The 9,903-nt window shown below is 35.4% G+C and overlaps 1 pseudogene; it reads left to right on the top strand.

The window, feature by feature from the left end:
• The first annotated feature begins 1,562 nt into the window (after positions 1–1,562).
• Positions 1,563–9,636, top strand: LOC120180078 (annotated as a pseudogene).
• Positions 9,637–9,903: the final 267 nt, after the last annotated feature.

Raw genomic sequence — 9,903 nt, 5'->3', positions numbered from 1 at the left:
GGGCAGCTTTATTTTGCACGAAAAGTGATCCCTAACTGCTAGAAACAACCACAACAACATTCTAACATATAAATACAAGTTCAAGATACTTGGAGAAGGTTTATAACACCTATCCAACCAATCAAACACAAGAGAAGAGTTTTTCGATCTTATTTTTATCTCTCTTGTAAATATTTGTTCTTGTGAGCTAAATTTTGTAAACATTATACCTTGTAGAGGTTTATTTTTTTACTTTTTTTATCCTTTTGAAAAAGGGGTTGGTTCTATCTTAGCCAAGTAAAAAGATAGTAAAGGTTATCTCTTGATCCTTTAAAAAGAAAGAACAAAATAGTGAATTTATTAGAAAATCCTTAGTGTGGAGCTAAGGTAGTGGAGGTAGACTTAATTGAGAAGTTGAAACACTATAAATTCTTGTGTTCATATCTTATCTTTTACTCTCCCTTTAAAAAGAAAGAACAAAATAGTGAATTTATTAGAAAATCCTTAGTGTGGAGCTAAGGTAGTGGAGGTAGACTTAATTGAGAAGTTGAACACTATAAATTCTTGTGTTCATTATCTTATCTTTTACTCTCCTAAACAAAATTTTATCTATTCACCCCCTTTCACATTTTTCGGTTGTTCAATTGAACCTCTTCAAATCCTAACAGATAGCCTCACCAAATTGGTTGTCATATGTCCATATCGATATCCACCATCATATGCATTTGTCCACATTTCTTTGATGAGGCTGATGTAATTGTATCCATGCTCATTTTTTCTTTACAAATCTTAAAGCATAGACTCAAATGTTTGAGGTAATAGTTCATAACCTGCACGTCAAATGTAGTGTTTACTGATAAGTTCCCTTAAAATAATGTGGTAGATTCATGGAAACAAGAAAGAATAACCAAAAAAGGTAATGTCCTTAATGACTCTTGAAGAGCCTGAGGTATCTTCTAACTCAAATAAATCATATTCTTATTCTTTTAATGAGTTACAAGTTGCCTACGATGAGTTGTATTTGTAATTTGAGACCATGAATTCCAAATATAAAAAATTGATTTCAAAATTCAAAGTTGAAAATGATTTTCTTTTGAAAGCAAATGAAAGTTTGAAAAATGATTTAGACTTTCAAAAATCAAAATCAATGATTTCGAAGAAGAAATTTTGATTTGAAAGTTAAGCTTGAGAGCTTAACAAAAGAAAAAGAATCAAATTCTAAAAACAACTTATTACGTGGCAAAATGCTCATATTGCCATTTTCATGGTCATTTGAAACATACTTGTCCTTTAAATAAAGGAAATGTTTTAAAATTAAACAAGTATGGGTTCCAAAGGGAACAAGGAGCATTGAGACTAGCATTCAAGAATCCAAAGCAATTTGGATGCCAAAATCTATATAAATGCCTCTTGTAGGTGTGTGGGAGCAATGGTGACGAAAGTGAAGATATTCAAATGCTCTAGTCACACTTGATATGGAATGAGTAACCTCTAAGCTTAATGCTTTCATTTTGATTAATTGGTTGCTCATTTAGTTTAAGTATGCATGAGGTATGATTTTAAATAGTTTTATATTTCTCATCTCATGTATTTTGAAAAGTGAATTATGATGTACATTGTAAAGTTTTAATGATTTTTCATAATTGATATCAATTTTTCAAATGTTTTGCTTTTTTACAAATTTTTAATTTTTGACCTTAACTTAAATGTGTATGCATGTGATTTATTGCAAATGATATCTCTCCAACAATTTATATCAATTTTTCAAATGCATAACATTTTTGGATAGCTTTATGCACATGTACTTAAATACAAATATTGGTATTGCATAAAGTTTATTAGACTTGGATGTATTGAATTTCTTGTGCCACTAACATGTTTGTTCATCTTTGTTGAAATTCAATTTTTTAAGTATCTAAGTTTTTGAGCTAAATTTTTGTTTAGAATGTTTTTATTGGGGGGGAGCTTTCATTTTTCAAAAGATTTTATGTTAAAATTTACCACTTACTCTCCATTGTTATTTTTAAACTTTAAAGTTAAATTATTTTTGATATAACAAAAAGGGGGAAGTATAGGTTCAAAAAATTCAATTTCTCAAGAAAAATGGGGAACTTTAACATTTTCCAAAATATGTCTCTTTTATATTAAATGTTTTATTAATGGGGAGTTTTGCCAAAAAAAATTCAAATGTTTTGTTATATCAAAAAGGGGAGATTGTTGAACCATGTTTTATAATATTTTGATATAACAAACTAAGGTAAAATAATTTTGGACTTGATTGAATTTGTTCAAAGTTTTCAAAAATAATTTAAAGTCCATTAAACTAGAATTTGAGCACAAAAATGCTTTTTGGGTATGTAGTATCAATATTGTTCTTATAGTATCGATACTTCATGAACAGTACCAATACTGTTCACGTAGTACCGATACCAAAGGTAAGAGAAGTATCAATACTCTATAGGTAGTATCGATACTATCAGTTGTTTTTTAACTTGCTCAAATTCCATAATGCAAAATAGGTATCGATACCCAAAGGGGTACCGATACTAATTTACATAGTAGTATCGATACCATGATCAAATATCGATATTGGTCAAGCCCAATGACTAGTAACAGCTAGTTGATTTAAATATTATAAAGGAAGTATTGATACTCATTAAAGGAGTACCGATACCCTGTCCTAGGAAGTTTTATTTTGTAGAAAAATTAACCCCAACGACTCTAAATCATCCCAAACGGCTAGAAACAGTCACAAACACATTCCAATATATAAAAGCAAGTTGAGGACACTTGAAGAAGGGTTAGAACACCTATCCAAGAAATCAAACACAAGAAAATAATTTTTTTCTTATTTTCCTTTATCTTGTAAATATTAGTGTTTTTAGTGAGTTTAATTTTCTTGTAAACATCCTACCCTTTTAGAGGTTTTTCTTGTTTACATTCTATTCTTTTTGTACAAGGGGATTGGTTCTAGCTTAGCTTGTGAAAGTTAGGGAGTGTAAAGGTTATCTCTTTATCCAACAAAAAAGAAAGAATAAATTAGTGAATTTGTTGGAAAATCCTTAGTGAGGAGCTATGGTAGTGGATGTAGACTTGGTTGAAAAGTCGAACAACTATAAATCACTGTGTAAATTGTCTATATCTTTAATCTCCTTACTCCCTAAACTCTAAAACCAATTCACCCCTCTTGGTAAATCATACGGTTAATCGATTGATCTTCATCATCAATCCCAACAATATTAATTGAAATTAAACAAAAATGAAATAACACAAACTGAAATTTCAGAAACTACAATTACATGGTAATGCTCAACGGTTACGTGACGATAAAAAATATGGACATTTTTCATATATTAGCCTAGGTTTCTGCAATGCCCTCATCTTTTCGTTTTTTGGACGTCTCTTGAATATCCATATCACAATGAATTCGAGTGGATTTTGGATGACCTGCATCCCTTAATAAAGACGAATTTGGTACAATCGTAAGCTAATTCTTAACCTCATATAGGTCTTTCTCATTACCTATCGTGGGGTACTCAAATTCATATGCCTTAAATACAGTTGAAAGATGGTATATGGGATCCACAAAAAGGTTATAGTCTTGACGGGTAGAAGAGCAAGTTGCTTTGACATGGGAGCATGGATACTTCATAGCTTGAAAAAACCCACAGTCACACCACATGTCTTGTAGATTAACTCTGAATGACTTAGATTCAATCTCTTGAAGAGGTCATGACATTTCTCTGAGATGAAATAATTCATGGGTTCGAGAAAAGCTTGTTACATACATTCCATTTAATACATCAATTTTTGTTGAAGATATGTAACTAATCTTGGGTGATAAGCATGGTTGTTTTGCATTTAAGTTAAAGTTTGTCCCCCGAACATGGCAAAAAGCACTCCCAAATAAAAATATGTCATTTTAAACAAAGTAGTTATTGGTAAATAACGCTCCCTTTAAGGTCGAATTGATAGCCTCACCAAATTGGTTGTCATATGTCCATATCGATATCCACCATCATATACATTTGTCCACATTTCTTTGTTAATGAGGCTGATATAATTATATCATTGCTCGTTTTTTCCTTGCAAATCTTGAAGCATGTACTCAAATGTTTGAGGTAATTGTTCATAACCTACACATCAAATGTAGTACTTACTGATAAGTTCCCTTAAAATAATGAAAATGATTTAAAAATGAAATTAGGCATCGTGACATACCCATGTGCACAAGTAATTGGAGTCCATCATTCTTTTTGAAATTTCCATGATAGTTTGCGGCAATATGTCGAATACAATACCGATGTTGGACATGGGGCAATTACCACATTGGACCCAAAGAGTTCATTGTTGCTTTAATCTCAGCTCCGCGGTCTGAAATGTTGCAAAATATTTCCCTTGTGACAACATGTAAGCGTAAGTTTTTAAGGAAAAAAGCCTAAGAATATGTATCGTCACCTTCAATAAGGGGAAAAACAACTGGAAAAATGTTTGTTTCGATTACTATCTTGGACAACTGTCAATAGTAAAACTTGCTTATATTTTCCATACAAGAATGTCTCATAAATTTGGACCACGAGCTTACAGTATTTCACATCATTAATGCACTATAGGTAAGTCCAAAAAACCCAGTAAAATTGGCATCGATCGTGAAGTATTCGATCATTGTGGTATGCATGACAAGTTTCAAAGTCGATTATTATCCCAAGATTCAGTCTGCGCACTACGTTAAACCAACTTGGTAGTTTGTTGTAAGATGCATCCCACTCACCATGAAGTTTTTTAATGGCATTTGCTTTGACTTCCATGCTTTCTTGTAGGAGATGGTGTTCCCATATTGAGATTGTATAGCTGAAATCAGCATTGTAATAGTTATATAGGAGCTTGCTTTGACCATGGGCATGATGGCTTGACAGATAATATCGGAGTCCAAGTTGGGATAGTCCTGGTTAATCCCTCTAGCACAGTATGTATGAGGATCGTTGTATATTGTTAGTTCTCATATATTGTTTTTCCTCTTCCTCTTCGATACACGAACCATCTAGTTGCATCCGTTATCACATTGGACACAGTGGCAAACATACTTTTTGGTGGTGGATCGGTCGACTCTAGAGTGAACAGAATTACGAATGTTGTAATTCTTAATTGCAATCATCGCTTTTTCTTTGGATGGAAACTCCATTATGATATATAACTCATCATTATGGACTGATGAGTTAAATCTGTAGTCACCAACATTAGGCATATCCGTAAATTTTGGCCCATACACTGCATCATAATCAGCTTCAGACATGTGTATTAGAGGTTCAGTGTGTACTGTATTTGTGGGAACTTCATATACATCATCATCATCAGAGTCCATATTGAACTGGTGTGATTCTATCTCAACGAATAGTTCAGTCTCAGCACCATTCGTACCTGACTCACAAAGAGGTTCTTTTGGTGGAGATGAGGGTTCCTCCGTGATACTGATATTTAGGGCGAACAAGCTGGTAGTTGAATGTATTCCCCTTCAACTTGAAGGCATTGTGGCATACGGGTTTGGAACTGAGTGTGTTGTGTCGCATGCATCTCCACATTGAGGTCGAAGAAGGTCACAGTTGAATGCCTTCCCCTGGAACTTAAAGGCATCGTGTTAAATGGGTACTGAACAAATTATTGTGTTGAGAGCATCTCCATATTCAGGTAAAATAAATTGGTAGATGAATATCTTTCGCTTGAACTGTAAGCAATGTTCTCATAAGGATTGTTCGTGGAACCACCTCGATAGAGATCGTAACAAGTTGCTGATGAATGTCTCCCCATTGAACTTGATGGAATGGTACCAGTTGTGTCGCATGCATCTCCACATTGAGGTCGAAGAAGGTCACAGTTGAATGCCTTCCCCGGAACTTAAAGGCATCGTGTTAAATGGGTACTGAACAAATTATTGTTGAGAGCATCTCCATATTCAGGTAAAATAAATGGTAGATGAATATCTTTCGCTTGAACTGGTAAGCAATGTTCTCATACGGATTGTTCGTGGAACCACCTCGATAGAGATCGTAACAAGTTGCTGATGAATGTCTCCCCATTGAACTTGATGGAATGGTACCAGGATGCGAATTTTCATTAACGAGGTAAAATCATTACACATTATTTGAGTTGGGCAATCAACTTGATTAACTTGTTGAGTCAGCCCATAGTGAGAGCATAATGACATATCATGAACCGAAAACACTTCAACAAATGTGGCATACATTTGCGTAATAATGTTTGAATTTTTATTCTGAGCATCAACCATTATAACAACAACATCATCGTTGGAGAGTACGAATGTTGTATAAGTTAACAGAAATAGTGCAGTCGGGAATCTTTACTGAACTGAGTACAATATTTTAGTACTCCCAACATGAACCTTCCTTGAAATTTTAGTGATCAGCTCCTCAAGAGCATTGTTTCTCTTGAAGGATAAGGTGATATAATGATTTGATAGTTCAAGAGTTTGAAAAATTGAGAGTCCTATATATGCAAAAACGATTAATTGTTTCTAATATACGATCATTCTCCTAATTAAATAAATATTATACGAATTAAAATATAAACTAATACTAAAAAATTAAAAAAATATATTCACAATAATTTAAATAACACAATTTAATATTGTTACCGTATCGGTAAAATGTCTCGAGATATGATATCGCCTTCCATTTTACAACCGTAAAAAGAAAAAAAAAATAATTAGTACAATAAACTTTGGTTAAATAATTAAATATGAAATAAACATAATATAATAAAAAATAGTTTTACCTTCTTAAAATTATAACAAAATCTACTTAGCTTAATAGAAAGAATTGATAGAATGAAGAATATGAAAGTAATTTTGGTGTGGTTTGAAATTTGGATTTTGGGGTATTTATAGGGGAGGGGATGGGTGATTGGTCGGGATAAAGCTCGTAGCTGGGGTAATAATGGAAAGGACAATAATTGAAGGGGAATAATGTAAGGCACACCTCCTGATCCGCGCCTTCCCCCATGTTTCAGAATTTCTAGCGAAGGCATGCCTCATGATCCGCGCCTTTCCACCGTGGCACCAGCTCAGATAGAATCCCAGGAAGGTGCGTTTCATGTAACGCGCCTTCTGTCCACGTCTGCAAGACGCGTTTCCTGAACGTGCTTTATTATCACTCTGTCAAAAAGGGTGCTAAATCGATAATATTTGAAGAGACAGTGTCTAATAGGTAATATTATATAATTTGGGTGATTTTGGGTAAAAACGCCCCTTTCTTGATCCTCATAAGATTTTATTTTGTAGCGGGTAGGTTTTGAGTTCGCCCGTTGTTTCTATTAATAAATGTTATTTAAATTATTATCTAACTAAACTAAAAAATTAAATAAATTAATATTATTTAAAAAAAGATAAACTTCGCATTTAGTTCATAAACTATTAGTTTTGGTTCGTTTCAATACCTAAACTTTCAAAAAAAAATTCAAAACTTAACATTAAATTTTGAACTGAATTACTACAATAAAACAAAAACTAAACATTATGTCGATTAAAAAATTAAAAGTTTAGATATTAAAATAGATTAAAACTAATAGTTTATATACTAAATACGTAATTTACTCTAAAAAATCACCAAACAATAATTCATAAAAGATGTTCAAATAAGCTTTGGAATTCTTCAATTGCCCATAGCTTTCTGGTGGTGAAAAGGGATTCCTTTATGCCATCAAACTCGTTTTGTGCAATTAAGGAAAAGCCCAATTGCCAGGTCATGCAGCATCATCAAATGCCTATATCTCCACCACAGTGAACGTGATCTTCATTCATAGCGTACGTATCCCCTAATTAATTCAGCAAATTTGACAGTTTTTTCCCCAATTCCTCACACAGTTTGAGTTCCACCAGGGAATCCGACAAAACTCCATTACTTCTTCTGCTCCCAACTATTTTTTGGCATTTTGTTAGGGGCCTCCAGTCCTCCACACTTACCAACCTAGCTTATCTCTTTCACAAAGTACTTCAAACTTAACAAATCAACAAAAAGAAACCCAGAAAAATAGCTTAAAAATGGCTTCCGAGGTATCTCAAATGGCCGCCAATGACATGGAATCTGGAAAAGCAGCTGGTCTTAACAAGTACACTCTTTTCTGTGCTCTTTTGGCCTCCACTAACTCGATTCTCCTAGGCTATGGTGAGTTCGATTTCTTTCATCTGTTTGTTTAGCCTGAAATTGTTAAGAATCAAAGTAGATTTTGCTGGGTTTGTGCATGTATTGTGTGCCAGATATTGGAATAATGAGTGGGGCGGTGCTGTATATAAAGAAAATGTCAAAATCAGTCGGTTCAAGTAGAGATCTTGGTGGGTAGCTTGAATGTATTTTCACTTGTAGGCTCACTCGCGTCAGGAAAAACGTCGGTTTACATAGGCAGACTTTACACGATTGTTCTAGCGGCGGCCACGTTTCTAGTCGGTGCAATTTTGATGGGGTTCGCACTGTCGTTCCCATGGCTACTCGCCGGGCGAGTAGTGGCCGGCATCGGCGTTGGTTATTCCCTTATGATTTCACCTCTGTACACAGCCGAGATCTCCCCCGCCATGAAACGTGGATTCCTTACTTGCCTCCCCGAAGTATTCATCGTCACCGGTATCCTCATCGGTTACATCGTGAACTATTCCTTGTCGGGGTTGCCCCAAAACATCAACTGGAGATTAATGCTCGGGCTGGCGGCGGTTCCCGCGATTGCCATCGGAATTGGCGTCACGGAAATACCGGAATCTCCTCGTTGGCTTGTTATGAAAGGTAGGACTGATGAAGCGAGCAGGGTGTTGATCAAAGTCTCGGATAGTGTTCAAGAAGCCGAGTTTAGACTGAGTGAGATAACAAAGGCAGCGGCTTCCATGGATTCAATCAATGGCGATTGGCATGGCCAAGGGGTGTGGAAAGAGCTTATGTTAAACCCATCGAGGCCCGTTCGCCAAAATCTGATCGCCGCCATCGGAATCAACTTCTTCATGCAAGCATCCGGCAACGATGCAGTTATATACTACTGTCCGAAGCGTTTAAATCCGCCGGAATCCACCACAAGCGACAGCTCTTCGGCGTCAACGTGATAATGGGCGTAGCGAAAGCTTCATTCGTGTTTATCTCCGCTCTTTATTTAGACAGATTCGGAAGATGGCCATTGTTGTTGCTCGGCACCGTCGGAATGGCCGTATCCTTGGCCGTGCTGGGTGTCGGATCCGAATTCCTCCAACACTCGGAAACTAAACCGCTGTGGGCAATCATCGTGTGCATCGTTGCGTTTGTGCAGATGTTTCATTCTTCTCGATCGGGCTTGGCCCGATCACATGGATTTATTCGTCGGAGATATTTCCATTGAGGCTTCGGGCACAGGAAACGGGGCTGGCTATATCGGTGAACAGGTTGGTGAGCGGGGTGATGTCCATGACGTTTCTTACCATATCCAACAAGATAACATTCGGGGGCATGTTTTTTGTGCTGTCTGGGGATTATGGTAGTGGCCTCTGTCTTCTTTTATTTCTTTCTTCCTGAGACCAAAAACAAGAGCTTGGAAGAGGTTTGGGCTTTGTTTGAGGATAAAGGTAAAACCGGCAGTGACGGAAGGGGAATGCAAATGAGATAAATGTAGTATATGATGCTAATGGTATATCAGGGGGTGATCATCTTAGTTAATGAAGTTGAATGGACTGAAATTTTTAACGTAATTGAGTTGACACCCTTTCTTTTCAAGGTAAATAATAATTAAACTATAGGATTGTTTTTAGGGCGAAGTACACAAATGGTCCCGATATTGTTTTATTAAGTCTTTTGAATATTAAAAGTTATAAAGTGGTTATTTGACTATTCATTATATTCTAAACTCGTCATTTTATGTTAAAAAATTTACAGTTATTTAAGTTGGATATTAACATGATGA

This window comes from Hibiscus syriacus, unplaced genomic scaffold (genome assembly GCF_006381635.1).
Source record: "Hibiscus syriacus cultivar Baekdansim isolate YM2019G1 unplaced genomic scaffold, ASM638163v2 tig00112488_pilon, whole genome shotgun sequence".
Lineage (NCBI taxonomy): Eukaryota > Viridiplantae > Streptophyta > Magnoliopsida > Malvales > Malvaceae > Hibiscus > Hibiscus syriacus.
Note: the sequence above shows the minus strand (reverse complement) of the source record. Positions and strands in the feature narration are given on the sequence as shown.